This window comes from Lepisma saccharinum, chromosome 27, assembly GCF_977018435.1.
Source record: "Lepisma saccharinum chromosome 27, izLepSacc3.1, whole genome shotgun sequence".
Classification (NCBI taxonomy): domain Eukaryota; kingdom Metazoa; phylum Arthropoda; class Insecta; order Zygentoma; family Lepismatidae; genus Lepisma; species Lepisma saccharinum.
This window is the reverse complement of record NC_139255.1, coordinates 42,829,203-42,846,997: the sequence shown is the minus strand read 5'-3', so window position 1 is coordinate 42,846,997 and position 17,795 is coordinate 42,829,203. Positions and strand designations below refer to the sequence as shown.

The window sequence follows — 17,795 nt, the reverse complement described above, 5'->3', positions numbered from 1 at the left end:
CTGCTTTTGTTTCGTTTACCGTAGGATCGATATCAATCGTTGAGGAAGCTAATTGTAATGAATAGATAATAATTATTATCCAAGGAAGAAGAACCTTTTCATTCTGAACGAAAGGTCATATTTATTATTTATTATCTCAAAGACTGGTGTAACAACACAATTAATCGAATGTTAATGATGTCTACACGTGTTGTTTGACAACCCAATGGCGTAACATGACACCAAATCAACGCCAATTCCGTATTTACACCACAAGGGGCGTTCTGTTACACGACGTTTGAGTACTTGTACCACCATGTTTGGTGTTATTTTGCAACACACTTCATACAATGCTGTTGCACTTACTTTTACTCGGAGAAAGTAGCCGTTACAAGTATTTCGCTATTTGCAAACATTGTCAAACACTATACTCATGAGGTCCCATCATGTAGTGGTAATTCCTTTGCCTTGTAATCAAGGACTCCCGATTAGCCCATCTATACATAAAGTGAACTCGCTATGCCTTGACTTTTCCAGGACTTACATATCGGTTGGAACCCTGCTTGGAGACAGGGGGGAAGTATCTCTCCAACAATGAGGAATTATATTACGTATGGTTAACTATACACCTGTACTCTAATAGTTCAAAAGACAACGTTGGATGTGGCTAAAAAGCACTAATAACTTGTAGATAAGGTAGCGTTCAAGTTGTATCTCTATAAGATAAGTGACATACGACTAATTTCGTTCCTGACAAATTGTCTTTCCAAGTTTTATGAATTGAGAGAGCCTCGACATACATTATTGCTGGTGTAAAGTGATTGGTTACTTCAACGTTTGCGTCATCATTATTCGAAACTTACAAACGTAACAACACTGGTATATTTTGTTTGAAATTTGTGTTTGCGATATATCCTTTGATGACAAACAGTTTCAGCCTGTTTCCATTCTGATTCATTTACGTCACTCTTTCTACACTCTGTGTTAATTCCAACGATGAGGATAATTAATAACACGAAATTTAGGGTAGACGGTGGGACACGTTGATGTTGTCACGATTTGAACCGAAGACCTTCAGCTTCGCAGTGAACCACAGAGGCTTCCCTCTGGGGTGACTGATTTTTCACACGAGTTGTATTTAACCAAATGATCTAATTTTAATTTTAATGATTTCAATTAGGGGAGAGTTCTATGATTTGTTTTACTATCACATCTTCTCACCTTTTTCAGGATCTGATTTGGGGGAGGGGATAACAATTACGCCCCTTCTTTTTGGGCTCGCAACCAATGGCGGTAAAGTGGCTAAGTGCGAATTTCAGTTAAATTTTGTGTTTGTGCGTTCTAGACTAACAGCAACTCAAGAATGAAACTGGCAAAACAAAGCGAAAATCCTGACACTTTCAGCAACACAAAGCCATTATAATAAGCATTACAAAAGTGTTCAGTTCTATACTCACATTTATGTTCAATAATGAAGAGTTGTCTTTTACGTGTAATGACATTTAAAATACCAAGAATTATCTTTTTTTTTTAAAAAAAATGCTAGTTCTTATCACTTACGGCTATGATAAATGATTTAGCATATTAAAGCACCATGCTAAGCCAAAATGTGCGTCTACGCGTAAAGAGCGATCGTCTACATATACATGTAAACAGTGTAATGTGCGTAAACAACATGGCAACCAGCCAAGGATTAGCAATGTAGAAGTGAAACGGTACTATTCTTCGATTCAGTTTTTTGAAGAAGTGTGGGAATTTTCTCCGAAGTATCAAACACAATTTACATGTACGAAATATACTCGTGACTGTGATTATATTTCCTCATGATCATCACGTGTTTTTGTCTAATTTCTCATTGTTCCAAGAGCTGGAGGAGGATATATAAAATTTTAGTTGTAAATATGAATGTTTTCAGTTTTCGATGGTACCGTGGTAAAGAAGTCACCTTGTAATCAAGTATTTTCGGGTTTCATTCCAGGTGAAGGCACAGTTGTTCGGATCCCAATAAATCCTACGTCTATTCCCGATCATCCTATCTGAGCACAAGTGCTCTTTAAATAAACTTAACAGCGTAACATGATTCAAAAATAGTACTTTTCCTTCGAAACAGGTTCTAATTTCTGCTGTAGTGTACATTGTCTGCATAAACGTATGATTGTCTGCATAAACTTATGTACACTATAAACCAATATAAGCGAAGACATCGTACTGAGACGTGGATTTAGTCAGCCATTGGCACATCATTCCTAAGCAATTGTGAATGAAAAACCTCGGTGACAAAATTAAGGCTTTGTCTGCCTCACCAGAAATGGTAAAGAAAAAAAACGCGAAATGTGCACCTCGTAGTGGTTAAATTGTTGCACGAAACTGTGCGGACGCTTCTCCCCAGCTACAAGCAAAGGAACCTATGGAAAGAGGGGGACAACATGAAACCCACCTGCTGATTTTTATCGAGTTCCGGAGATGGACTGACGGGAAGCGGTAGGTTTTCCATGGCACCTGTTGCTCCTGCGAAAAACGGCGCGCTACCTTTCCCTTCGCCGGTCAACATGGGGGGAGAAGGCGAAGGTGCTTCTTTGAAGTAAATTACAGCTTAACTCCATTAATCATTGTCTTTTTTGCAATAACGGCCGTGGATCCCTTAACGTCATAGTGAAAATATGATTCAGTCATGGGAACCTTGTAGCAAAGACCAGTAATGCAGCCGCAAAACTTACAATACGAGTTACTTTACTCGTCGTAACAGCTTGCAGCATTTGCCACGTTATGTGTGCACAATATCAGCAGGAAAACATGTACTCAATTTAGATACGCAGTGCATAAGAATTGTGCGTGTGTGAGTGACATCTGGCTATGAATCCACATACTAAGTACAAATGTATTCAAATTGTTGGCTTTCGACAAATCTTATTAGCTTTCTATATTTTCCTGTCTGTAGGATAATTGTGACGGTCAGACTATAACAAACATATAGATGTCAGCACATGCTTTGCCAATGTTCATCTCTTTATTTGTAGAGATTCTGCACAATAGATATACATATCTGCGTATATTTTGCAGACACAAAAAGTTATAAATTACTTCATGGTCTATAGGGTATTATTTTTGTCTACACGCACAAAGATTTCGGAACCGGTAGCTATTGCATACGCTGACAACAAAATTAATGTTTTTGGACTTGCACACGAAAATACCAGCAGGTGACAGGGCTCACGTGAGTTGTTAAGTTCTAAACATGTCAGAATGTAAGGAACATATTTACTGGAAATGTGTGGTTGCAAAATATAAACATTTAAAAGGTTCACAGGGATTAAAAAAACTAGCGTCGAACAAAACGCGATAGCCAACCATTCAATTAGGAGAGTTAAACGGTTGCCTGAGATAAACTAATACGCGATAAGAAAGCTACAATTAAAATAGATTTACAGCCATCTTAATTTACTTACTTTTGAAATACTGTTACCAGCAGGCGACGAGGTAGAAACTTCTAATCTGGGAGTAAGTACTGCTTCTGTTCCACAAATGTTAAATAATAAAAAAAACAACACTAATATATTCACAGGTCCACAACAAAAACAATCGTCACCATCTTTCTAAACTGTGAGATCTCAACACTGTACGGATTTCCAAAAAAAACGTTAATTTTTAGACGATATCCTCTTCTAATACGATAACAAATCCACTGTTAGATCACAGACGAGAACAGCTTTTGCAAGGAATGCACGAATAGTGTTCGCAGTCATGTTCAAAATTGTGAAGGCAGCGATGGACATGAACGAACTACACATAAAGCACAACACTCGTTGACGACGATCACAAAAATAAACTGGCGAAGAGCATGGCAACTACGTTGGACCTTATCTCTTACACCCGCGCTTCCAAACTCAGGTGCGCCGTAAACGTCTCAGGCAGCTTCTTACGACCGCGGTCTGCGTCGCACTGATCACTCGCTTGGCGGCGCTGAGATCGGGCTGCAGACGACCGTACTCCGAGCCAATCACGTGAGAAGACGGTTACGAGAGAGGTAAGAGAAGTACAAAAAAAGTTATCGTGCGCGCCCCCTGTGAGGCAGAATGCAAAGCACACGACACAAGAATGGTGGGGTAAAGCAGGAGAAAAACTAGCTTTCGGGTCGTCCACGTAACACGACTGGGGCAGCACTGAAGAAATGCACTCTCACCTGCAAATGACAGTCTTGTTTTCCACCGCTACGGACACATGATGATATGGGGCTTACGTTACGCTGTGCAGAGGACGAAAGTGGAGTATTGCTTCGAGGAGAGAGTGTCATGCTACATGCAGGAGCAAGCAAGAAAAAAAAAAGTGAAAAAAAAACCACAAGTAATAATGATCCCTTTGAAGAGTCATATCTATTACCTTATCTTGAACAACTGTTATTCTCTAAAACGTTTGTGTCCAAGGTTCGATTCTCTGAAGGTACAGTACAGGGTGTTTGCACCGACTTTGTCCACTATATGCACGGATAGGCTAATCGGATCCGTACCCCTACTAGAAATATTTTGGATTAATTGAATAATCGCATCAAATTTGATCAAATCACTTGAAACCATTTTGAAAATATAACTTATAGTTTCCAGGTTGTCCACAGACAAATGCATGCATGGTTTTATATTCCTCATGTACAATAATTTCATTCACATCTTCAGAATCACTGTACCAGCATTCATTATATTAAAAGTAAAATGTCAAATGGAAATAACTTGTAGATTTATATATTTTTTTAAATAATACAAACGCACAACAATTTTTTGATATGTAATTTGAAAATTTTTTAAAAATATATCTAAATGTACATAATGAAAAAAATAATATTGAAATCAGGTAAAGGTAAAGTTCCCCATGCATATAGCACCGTGCCATGAAGGAACCAATAAGGGGATGTGGGGGTAAGACACATTCTCGATCTCTGCCATTTTGGAGGTGATGTGAACAGCACCACGCTCCGGCTGGTTTTACCCCCAGGTACCCACTGATTTGAGGCTGGGTGAGCCCCAGAGTCATGATAATATTGTAATCGTTAATATAATTAGTGTACAGTGAGATATTTAGAAATATTAAATAATATAATTATTAACCAGCTTGCTATTAGTTAATAACAACTATGATCAATCGTTTTATTAATATTACAGGTATTTAAATTTTACTGCCCTAGGATTATTGAAACTTGAACCCCTTCCATTATTTCCCTAAAAAATATGGCTGTGCTAATTGGTACTGGGTGTACACTATGAAGTGGGTTTGGGTCCACTGTGCTTCCATCGTGGATCGAACTTTGGACCCCTTGATTACAAGGCTACCACAACTCCAGTGGAAGCACTACCTTCCATGCTCCAGAAGCATATACCGGGTGTCCCAGAAGACTTTCCCTGATTACAAACTTTATTCATATCCGCTATATGCAAGGTAGAGATGTGAAAGTGGTGCCAAAATGTTGGAAAACTAACCAAGTTTTTTTGTTGCAGGTTTGAGTAACGTGTCTGTAGTGTAGCAGTGTCAGTGCCCAGAAAACCGGAAATGTTCACAAATCAGGAAAAAGCCCAGCATGTCCTCTGGTATCACGAGACCCGGTCACCAATAACAGTGCAGAGGAACTTTCAAATGTACAGAATTCTTTCGTCTAGAATATCTGCCATCAATAAGTTGGTATTTAAAAAATGGGATATATCTTCATTTCCAAATACTGTCAAGTCCAAGAAGCATTGTATGGAAAGATGCCACCCGATGTCAAGAGCATTCATTCCGGATTCCTTGGCGCTGACACTGCTACACTACAGCCACATTACTGAAACCTGCAACAAATAAACTTGGTTAGTTTTCCAACATTTTGGCACCACTTTCACATCTCTACATCGCATATAGTGGATATGAATAAAGTTTGCAATCAGGGAAAGACTTCTGGGACATCCGGTTTTACAGATTTATAACAGAACAAGATCACAAACACACACACACAAAGGAATAAAGCAAAAGGCAGAGAAAGCAATAAAAGGAGAATAAAGATAAGAAACAGTGGAAGAGAAAAGTAGAAAGTACATGAAGAAAGAAAGAGAGGGAGAGAGAGAGAGAGATGATCGAAAACAGGAGAGAGAGAAAGAGGTAGATTTGATTTGATACTTGTTATTCAGCGTCGATTTGCTAATCGCAACGTCCAGTGGTAACGTCGTCACCTTGTAATCAAGGGGTACCGGGTTTAATACCCAATAGAGCTAGATTGCCCAGTGGCTGACCTCCGTGGCGGAGTGGTTAGCACAGCGCGCTACGACTTCAGGCGTCTCGCGTTCGAATTCCGTCCTGGACATGTGAGTGTGCCTTCATCAATTTCTTCATATCATCACTCATCCTCATCGTCGCGATGAACCAAACGTGGCAGCAAGGCGGCGTTAAATAACACTAATCAAACATTTCACAGTGGTACGGATCTCACTTTAAGGTCCTCACTGATAGCGTAGTGGTAACGTCGTCGCCTTGTATAATCAAGGGTTGATTGAGTTGGTATTTCAAGTTCACTTTATGCTGAGAAAGGCTAATCAGGACTGGACCTACAGTTTAAAGTGGGATCCGAACCACCACCGGGTATCGAACCCGGGACGCCTTGATTACAAGGGGAGGCGCTTGGTAACCAAGGGGTCCCAGGTTCGATACCCGGTAGAGGCTCATTACGCAGTGGTTCGGATCCCAATTTAATCTGTAGGTCCTTTCCCGATTAGCCTATCAATGCATAAAGTGGACTTAAAACAACAATTGAATTAATCGCGACGATGAGGTTGAGTGATGATGTGATGAAATTGATAACGGGACGCCGACAAAGAACACTCATGCTCAGGCGGGGGGGGGGGCGAGTAGATCGAGAAACGGAGGGAGAAGAAGATAGAAAAAAATGGCAGAAACTGGCATAGGAGAGGAACTCCAAGCAGCTATTTCCGGTCTCGTTCTCCTGTTTCCTTTCGATATCTAACTCTTGGCTCCATCCCTACTTCATGTCTTGATATAATAGATCGATCTGAAGTTTTTTTTTTAAAGAGAAGTATTTTCATTAATTTATGTCGCTCTTCTGCTTCTGGTTTGTTGATCTCTGCTATGACACTGGATGATGATTAGATAAAACTGATAAGTTGGGGGCGGATTTTTGCATATTTGCATGTTTTCCTCCTTAAGGAAAATTCATATGCTCTCAACGGATTTATCCGTTTCACTTCAGGCCCGTGGCCAGGCAGGGCCCAGGGGGGCTGAGCCCCTCCTGGAACTGCCTTCAGCCCCCCTGGCATTGTCATCAGCCCCTCTTGACATCAGGTAAAACTATTTTGTGTAATTTGTTTCCAGTGAAGAGTGAAAACGTAGACAGCTCACAATTTAAAAGATAAATCCGCAGAACATGAACAGGAGCTATTACATTCGCTCATCTTGTTTGTGAGCAGAAGTTTAAGTAGCTGAAAGTATTTAGAAGATTCTCTTCTCTAGACTTTAGAAAGTTCTTTCACAGCTTCTTTATCTGTACCTTCACTGCCCCTGTTGCGACCTCCATGTAGACAGAAATCTGTGACTTTGATGTCATCATGCAAATTTCCTTCGCATCTGCATCAAACGTCAACAGCTCTCAAGATTTGGGAACGAAGGGGAGTGTCATTGCTTCGGCCGGGGGTGAAATGTACTGTAGGCACTGTGATTGAATATGGTGCATTTTTTGTGTGATATAAATATCTGTATCATCTTAAACAGTATGGAGTGGGTAAGGGTTGATATCAGTACTAGTCAACACTTAAAGAGATATTTTAAAAGATGTAGAAAAATGTAGTATTTGTGTTATATTTATAAATTTTATGTAACGTATTGACCCCTCCCCCCATAATTTACCTTCACTTAAAACTGTTACTTTTTTAAAAGAATGGAATTGGTTTACAAAGCCCCCGTGATAACCCATGAGCCCCCTCTGGACATCAAGTCTAGCTACGGGCCTGTTTCACTTGATGTGGATTACTCTGGTAAAGTTTCATAGTGCATATAAATGCATATTTGGGACGTTAGTGCATATTTTAGTTTAACGTGCATATAATTTGCATATATTCGGAGTAATTTTTATGTAATTGTTCGTTTCAAGATTGACCGCTTCATTTTCCCCGTTCTTTGTGTCAGCATTACAACCCCTGACTCCTGTCTGTTCATAGGCACTAGTTGGGTCAAGAACATTCCAAAACTCATCTCATAGCGTTGCAGGTGATCTGGTTGCGAAGATAGAGAAAACCCACCCTTTCATCAACCAACGACCCAGCAACTACACTGGGGTCGCATTATTTGAAGATTATCTGTTAATATGACATCTTGATAAATTTGTGAGTGTGTTTGTGTGTGTCCGTGCTGCAGAAGTGGCAATAAATGCCGAAGGAAAGATCAAGTAACGGCATATTGCTCCAACCAGGGGCGCCGACTTGTCCAAATTTGAGGGGGCTCTGATCACTGAAATAAATTAATGAATGACTCACTCCCTACCTTTTTTAAGTTTTGGGATCAGTGTTCTGAATCTCGTAAAAGCCAATGAATTCCTCAAAAATATCAAAATTTTCATTTACAGTTCGAATGCAAAATGTCAATTGTTCACGGATGGATATGTGACAAGTTTCGTCAACCATTTTCCCAACTTTTAATATCTGCTACCACGGAGCGCAAAACAGATCTCCCTAATATATCAACGATCTCGTTCTGAATGTCATGTGAGAGTCATTCACAGCCCGAACTCTCATCCACTCCACTAGTTCATGCACATGGTCTTTTGAAACTCTTTTTAGTAAAAATGTTAACAATACTCATAATTATATGCTTAGTATATAGTAAGAAGTCATGTTTTGCTGTCTCTGGTCATAGCCCCCACAAAGTTGATGGTTTAGTGGTCTCAGTCCCCCGAAGTTGATGGTCTAGAACATTTCAAATATGTATTTAAAGTTAAGTTCATGAGGCACAATTCAGAGTAAACTTTAGAAGAGAAGCAAAATAATACATTAGATCCTCTTAAGCAAAATTATTTATGAACTCTTCGCCCCACATCGTTAACATTGGAGGGGCTCGAGCCCCCCAAGCCCCATGGAGTCGGCGCCTATGGCTCCACCAGTGTGTAGAGGGTAACGATGCATTTACCACTGCCGGCATAGTTATTTATTGTCAAGTATGCTCTAAACATTAATACATTTCATGTATTTAGAGTAGTTTTTGGCAGATTAAATGGAAATTTGCCAAAACACACATTTACCATGCTCAAACAGAGCTTTCATTTTTGGTAACAGAATACATTTGTTGTGATTTTTATAAACTTATGTTAATTTTTGCGGACAATGCTGCTGTATAACCGAGTGAAGGTCATTTTGTTATAGTACAAAATAGAAACTAAGGGAATGATGGTCAGATGATGAAGATGTGAGCGTATTTTATTCTTAAATTAGACAACAAGAATACAATAACTTTTTGCAATTATGTCTGTCGTTGGATTGTAGCCAAACATTCAAACATCCTGCTGAGGATCAAACATGATTTTTAGGTGATTTTCCTCACGAAAGTAGTAGTGATTTGAGGTGCTAGTTTTACTATTAAAGTAATTGGAAGCTTCTGTGGTATTTGTGTACTTATTGATACATTTAATGTCGTTTCTATCGGCGTGTAACACGGTCCCTGGTTTTCATAAAGAAAATTGTCACAATTATATATCGTATATAAGGGATCCCTGCATTGTATTTTATGTTTTAAAAAATATGCTTTTCTTATTCTTTGGTCGTTGTGGATTACATTCCATTAAATCTCACGTGACAAATCGCATTTGTTCAACTCCCATGTTACGGTAGGTGCGAACCACAGATTCATAGTGCAGACGGTTTGCTGCCTGAGTTCAGGGTCTGTCTATAATACTTACATGTATCTCTGTGCTTATTCTATCGACACCAGAACCACACATTAAAGGTAGCAATCCAGCACTGCTTCCTTTGAATTGACGGTTAAGGTGATGGATTAACATTTGGAGTGTTTGCGGCACTAGACCATTCAGACCATTGTGGTAGGAGGTCTATAGATGTAGTAAAAATATGGTAATATTTCATTGATAGTTTTGAATGGACAAAGATTAGATTTTTTTTTCTTTCATTGCCCATCCAATCTCTTTTCGATATTGTTCAAAAGAGAACAGTACTAGGAGAAGTTGAGATAGCTGAATTGCTATTGGAGAAGCAGTTAGCAATAGCTTCCAGAAACCCAGATTTGCTGTTCCTGAAACGGGTGAACCTGTCCAGGATTTGCCTGGGTATTGAACAACTGAAATTTATTTATTTGAAAATTCTGAATACAGAAAAATCCATTTTCCATCAGGATATCAACATGAAATGAAACTAGCAAATACTGTCCAGTGGCATCTTGTGAAATGGAAAGAACATTTTCAAAATACAAAGCCTTACTTTCTCCTGCTACCTGAAAACATCGATAAATAACATCTAATGTATTGTAATGCTAATGTAAAAGAATAAGATATTGATTAATGCAACGAAAAGAGCATAGTGTTCCCAATAAGATTATTGTAATTTCAATATTGCAGTTTTTAGAGTGAGCCTCCAGACAAAGGAATGCGTGCAAAATCATCATTTTGTTACATGAAACTAGAAACATTTAAAAATTAGTATTTTTTTTTTTGTGATAGCACAATTTATCACACTTTCATTTCTATAATCGCATTCAGTGAGTTACTAATACATTTACTTCCCATGTAAGGTGTACAGAACCTTAAAATAGGTGGTTCTGAAAATTGTTAGTGCATTTTTTGGCCTTTTTTAGTGCATATAAATCCGCCCCCTACTGATAAGCACAAAGGAAATCCACGGACAGAGCGGGACTCGAACTTGGAACCTTCATCGAGTCGACCACTCAACTCCATCGAGGCAGAGAACATGTTTAATTAAGGTGACGTCATGTTTATTTCCACTACGTTAAAATGCACATGAAAAAAAAAATGGACACCGAGTTCTGATTATGGATTTCTCGTGTTGCAGTTTAAGGTAAGTGAATCTCTAATTTGCTTACTAAACGGATAATGCTTATTCAAAATACTATTAATAAATGCGTTTCACAGAACTTAAATTGTATCAAATGAAGATGTAATCTTGATTTCCTTGAAATGATGCGAGACGGATAGAGATTGAATTGATTGATTTTATTTTACTTCGCGTTTTGTGCCTCTTGGCTAATTTGCGAAGATGGGGATGAGTAATGAAATGATGAAACTGATGAATGGACATTCACAAACATCCATGCCCGAGCGGGATTCGAACCTTTAGACCCTTGGCGTCGAAGCGATGTGCTAACCAGAGGGATAGACAGGAGAAGGGATAGGGGGATAGAAGGGGAAGAGAAAGAGGAAAGACAGACAGACACACAGACTACACCCCAGACTAACGAGGATCTGCCTCTTTGCAGCCTCAGCTTTTAACTAAAGTCAGAATACTTTAGTCTCTGAAATTACAGTTGTGTAAGTAACCTTGTATCATGTGACGGGTGCAAAATAGCCTAAGTGCTAACGCACCCAAAATTTTAAATTCAATCAATCTATTCCTACACCTTTCTGTATTTCTTTTTCTTTCAGCGCCTTCCTGACGACGTGGTAGTAACGTCGTCGCCTTGTAATCAAGGGGTCCCGGGTTCTATATTCGATGGAGACACATAGAGGTTCCAATCCCACTTTAAACTGTAGGTCCAGTATCTAATAGGCTCCCCGTGGCTTTAAAAAACACACTCAAAAGAAATTGTTGTAGGGCATGTAGGTTCTTTGTATTTTCTGTACTATCAACGTCTGAAATTTCTTGTTAACAGTTTTTTTTTAGAAGTGCAAAAAGAATCACTTGAGGAGGAAATAGTATGTAGAGTTTAAGATTTTGACCTCGTCTGGAAATTTCAAAAGTTTTTTCCGTCCTGAAAATTTCCCAAGCCTGGTCAGGAAACTGCGAACGTCGAAATTCCCTTCCCAATCCCACCCCGACCAAAAAATTTCGTCCCGCACACCCAAGTTACAGCAGTCAATATTATTCTAAAGCCTTTGGTGGAATCGTTCTCGCGTTATTTTCTTCGACGTCGAAATAATGCTGTAACTTACAGCCTGTATGTCACAGGAAATAATATCATTTATCATAAGAATACCGGTACAATTTCACCATTCCAATAATACGAACTGTTCGCAAATATCTCAGATAGGGCACGCGTTCTTGTCTTGCGGGCGCCCAATTGAGATTTCTTCACTGGCGTAATATTCCGAAAACGCGGACCTCCTCGAAGACGTTGCCGGGAATGCCGAAGAAGGCGACGGAAGTTAAACAAAACAACTGAATAAAAAGCCTTCCGGTTATCAAAGGAAGAAGATATGATGGAAGCCAATGCACTTGTGGTGCAATTCACTGTAGTGGGTGGAAGGATTGATGTCACCATTCTAGATAAGAACTGCCAATCAGTTTTTTTCCGGCATGCATATTTGCCTTGTTAGAAGCTTCTAATATTCCTTTCACAATTATTATTAATTCCTAGTTCAGGGCCGCCGATAAAAGACGCGAGGCCCTTACGTAGGCTTACTATATTTTGGGAAGTGGAAACTCAGGATTACGTTGGTTATTTCACAGCAATGCTATATTATTATTATTATAGAACTTCATTCATTGAACTGGGAAATAACGGTATTTGGATGGCAGCGAAAATTGACGGTTTTAGACCAACATTTCCGTCATCGTTTTTACTAAAAAAAAGCTACCATGACCGTTTTTAAGATAAATGGATGTTACATCGTTAATCTAATTGATGTAATTTTAATATTTTGAGAATATATTTATGTATATGCGTACTATAGTATCAGTGGCGGCGATTGGGTTCCAAAAATGGGGCGGGGCAAGAACAGCTTACTTTCCTTTGGTAAATAAGGTTTAGCGTCCCCAGTGATGTGCCGTAGACTATAAGTTTACGTCTACGTGCGTTGTCTACACGTAATCTACGCGTATATTACATTGGGTTGTAGTTTACATAGACTACGTAGACAATCTAAAGTTAAAGTGCATTAAAATTAATTTTCAAGAGTTTCATGAAAGCAAAGTGACATTTTCAACTATATTGGTTCCTAACGAAATGAAAAGAATCCTATTTACAACAAAATTTCTCTTCTCTTCTATCATCAACTATGCAAGAAGATAAATAGTACGCAAAAAACAACAACAGGTGGCAGTCGTGAGGCAAGAGTGGTCTTTTCCCCATAAAACACTAGAATATTTCCTATATTAGGTTTCTTCCTAGGTGAGAAATTGTTCGAATTTGGAAAAAAAAGAGTATGAAAAGTTCTCCTCACACATCAGCAACTGATACGCAGTTTAATTTTCTTTAATTCCACGGCGCCCTTTGCTAAGTTATCACCTTTCGCCATGTTGTTTACATAGATTACGTCATCTACGTGTATAAAGTAGTCTACGTGTAGAATGTAGACTATCGTTGTTTACGTGTAGACGCACCCCCCTCGCCCCCCTCCCATTCGCCGGCACTGTATAGTATGTTTGTCTGCATGTGAGTGTGTGTGTGTGTGTGTGTGTGTGTGTGCGAGAGAGTTGATTTTGACATACTTCATTTCACTTCCCTTATCTGCCACTTTTGGTTAATCAGAAAGATGCAGATGAGAATGGTGCCGAGATGAAATTGATGGTAGGACAATCAGAAACACACGATGATGATACAACACGAGTAGGCACGTAGGCAGGGGGAAAGCTTAGGTGGCTGAAGCCCCCTGAAGTCCTACAGATGTCGTATTTAAATACTGAATACTGGTAATTAATTTTACTTCATTCTCATGATTACGGCACCATGCCCCCCCACCCCCACCGAACCTGGCATTTCTAAGCTGAAGTATTCTTGATCTCGATTCATTCAGTAATAAATATAATTCCTGCATATTGCACTTGCTGGAACACTAATTAGTGCATAAACAACACTAACCTGAAGAACTGTAACCTATGGGACCATCGAAATTTGAATGACAAAAGAATGGCCTTTTCCCCCTTTTAGAATCTGACCAATTTCTCCCCTTCTTGAAGACCCCTCACCTTTTCCCCAGCCAAAAAAAGAGAAAAAAATACCCATGCACCCTTGCGCCGCAGCTGTCACTCAGCCAAACCCCTCAGGTGTTACGCCGTGGACCGGATGCGGCGAGAAGAAGAAAGAAAAAGAACTTCCGGTGACCAGACCCTTCGGAGAAGACTTCCGTAAAAGAGTTTTCCAATGTGATTAATTCCCCTTTCCACGAAATGGAAGTCGCGAGAACACTCTTTCCTATTTTTTTTATTCTTTCCTGAGTTAAGTTCGATCGGTTCGTTTGGAGCAACGTTGTTAACATGTTTTGAGGCAACGATGTTTTTCAAATTGCAAACTTGTAAATCTTACCACCAGATGTCATTTGAGTAAAGCATCTTGCATGCTGTAGTCTCTTCTTAGCGGGAGCTCATTTAGTTTTCTTTGTTATACCAAGAAGACGTGACATAGCGTTCTGAAATTTTGCATGCTGGTAAGTAAGATAATGATCATTGTTTTTTATAATTTATATAAATCTACCTATTATAATTTAGTAGTAATTAGCACAGTAATTATGTGTTGACTAGGAGCAACAGTGCCAAAACCTGGCAGTCATTTAGTAAGTAACTCGTATGTTTTCTCTAGATATTTGTGATTTGACTAAGCCAAGCGTCAAGTCAAGTTTGCAGCAGGTTTTCGCATATGTAGATCCAAACGTGCGCGCAGAATATAGTTCCACTGAGACTGGTTCTATTCCGACACAACTTCATACTTGCAAGAAAACAGTTATTTAATTTGTAAAATACAGACAAAATAATATATCCATTAGCAGGTATGTACTTGATCGCTTGCAATCACTGTGCAAACGAACTAGGATCCGCAGATTCGCCAACTGGAGTTTGTATTGCGCTGAAGAATCGCTGAAGATCAAGAGCGAGTCCAGCAAGACTGAATACGTTGCAGAGCGCGTGGAATCCGTGATACCAGTGTTGCACATCACACTATTTTAACCCTATGTTCATTGTGATGTGATTGATTAATAATGGTGCTATACAGCGGCGAGAATGGCTGAATCGAGGTCTCCTGTTCAGCGCGTGGTTTTTCCCGAGTGTTTTTTTGGGCTTCATCCGAAGGAAAAAGCTCTTCAAATCAAGCAAGTTGTTTTGAATGCATAATCCTCCTTACGACAACATGATCAAAGTAAAACAGGGCGTGAGGTGATTTGCCGTCTATATGCGCACGAACTGTATCACGGGTGCTGAATGATTTGCGGTTTAAGTTTAGGAAGAGGACACGATTGTTTGTTGTTTGACGACAAAAGAATCTCCGCGGTATTAAAAGATATCGCAGTGATAAGAAACATGTTTATTATTTGGACGAGACGTGTTTTAACTCGGTGGGGGGGAGGGGCGGGGGCGTACATTGAATCAAACATTGAAGGACACCACCGTGCAAAACCACCGCCAGGGCTGAAGAAACCGACGAGAAAACAAGAGGGGAAGGGGGAGGCTTATTGTTTCACCCACTGGCGGCAATGAAGTCTTTGTTGAAGGCGCATATTTACTGTTCCGTGCAAAGAAAGGAAAGGGTGATTATCAGCAAGAAATTAACAGACCAAGATTTGAATCCTGGTTTAGTGAAGTGATTCATAAATTGAAACCAGAGTAAGAGCAGCAGACAATGCACCTGATTGTCACCAATAACAAATCAAGCTTTTTTTGGTGGTATAACCTGAAGTGCGTGTGTCTTACAGTAACGGATGTATTGCGAACAAAGCAACCAATAAATGTATTTCTTTCTAAACCAAAAACAATAATTTGTCATTAAATTCAAGAGGGGCCTATCGTTGTTTACTTTTATCTTTGTTTATTTTTCTTTTGGCGTGCTCGAAATATACACACATGCTCTCATGTTTAGAAGTTATTTCGCATTTATATTAAGTAATGACACATTTATTAAATAATATATGCGCAGAAAGTACTTCTAAAATTTTACGTTTCAGGAGACAAAAAGAAGCAAAAATACATTCTGCTTGACGTGTATGCGGGTTTTGATGTGTTGTGCGGTTGGCAATACTGTGGATATTCTCAGTGTCTGCGATGTAAGCAGTTCGGCGGTTGAGGCAAGACTGGCACGGAAGATTCTGAGCTCCGTTCTCGCGCGGATTGATACATAAAACCTGCTGCAAATTTAGCTTGACGCTTGGCTTAGAAGCATTTTTTTGTCCTGGTATTCAGTTGAGTCTCCCTTCCATTTTCTTTGCAAATGTAAAGATGGTAGAAGAAAGCATATGAACAAAGTCCTTCTCCCAGCAGATTTTATAAACTCCGATGGTGATACTTCAGATAGCGAATGTGAAAATTTAGTTGGAGACAGTGATGATGAATTACATCAGGAATGGACAGCTGCCCCCGGAGACAAATTTGTAATAGAAGAGTCAGATGATGAAGATGAAGAAATTGAAGCTGTAGGTAGTGCACAGGATGTGGTTACTCATGGAGATGATGCAGATTCATTAGCAAGTGGTTTACAGGGCCCAGCTGTACAAGCAGATGTTCCATCAACTAGTACGAATCAACATGCAATTTCAAGAAGACCTTTCAAATGGAGAAGAAAGGACATTGACTGTGAAGAAAATGATATTGAAGAAGTTTCATTTGTGTTACCTGGTGGGGAAGAGCCAACATCACAACAATATTTCCACAAGTTTTTTGACAAATACCTTATTCGCATGATTGTGGACGAGACAAATTTGTATTCAACACAAGTGACTGGAAGTTCTATTGGAACCAGTACCGATGAAATTGAACAATTTCTGGGTATTCTATTGCTAATGGGGATTGTTCACATGCACTCGTATGTGGACTTCTGGGCTGGGGGATAAAGTTGCCACTGCAATGTCTCTATAAAGATTTCAGAAGTTAAGGCGCCACATACATTTTGACAACAATAACAAGCCAAATCTCACAGATGACAGACTTTACAAGATTCGCCTAGTTCTTGACAGGGTTGTACAAAAGTGTCGTGAGCTTCAACATGAAGATCGTCATTCTATTGATGAAATGATTGTGCCTTATAAGGGCAGGCAACTTGAGACAATACATTATGAATAATCCACATAAATGGGGATTCAAAATTTATGTCAGAGCTGATGTTTCAGGTATTATATATGATTTCCTTCCATACACAGGATAAGGGATGATTTTAGGATTGTCAGATGAAGAACAACTATTTTTAAGTGGTGCTCAAGTTGTAATAAAATTATGTGAAACAATTCCAAGATCAATTCATCCGAAGGTGTATTTTGACAATTTCTTTACTTCGCTTGGTCTAATAGTACATCTAAAGGAGAAAGGTATTGTATCCCTTGGAACAATCCGATCAAACAGATTGGAGAACTACCCACTGCAGGACGACAGAGTGTTGAAGAAGAAAGGAAGAGGAAGCTTTGACTTCAGAACATCTGCTAATAATAATTTGTGTGGTAAAATGGGTAGACAACAAAGTGGTGTCATTGGTAAGTTCATTTTGTGGGGTTAATCCAGTATCACGTGTTCAACGCTGGAACAAAGAGAAAAAACGAAAAAGGCAGTGTCCAATGCCCAGACATAGTAAAACAATATAATAAGCATATGGGAGGGGTGGATCTTGCTGGAATGTTGATAGAGTTGTACAGGGTGCCTTTGAAATCTCGACGTTGCGGCTGTTTGGATATATTCTTGACCTGTGTGTAATGAATGCAT

The 17,795-nt window shown here is 39.3% G+C and overlaps 1 protein-coding gene across 2 annotated transcripts in view; it reads right to left on the bottom strand.

Moving 5' to 3' along the window:
* Sox15 (Sox box 15 transcription factor) overlaps positions 1–3,950 on the bottom strand; it is a 353,573-nt gene extending 349,623 nt beyond the window's left edge. The window contains exon 1 of one of the 2 annotated variants that reach the window (XM_083113437.1): positions 3,426–3,950. The gene's annotated coding sequence lies outside the window, so the exon portion shown is untranslated. The remainder of the gene's footprint in view (positions 1–3,425) is intronic. The other variant, XM_083113438.1, reaches the window with a different exon arrangement.
* Positions 3,951–17,795: the final 13,845 nt, after the last annotated feature.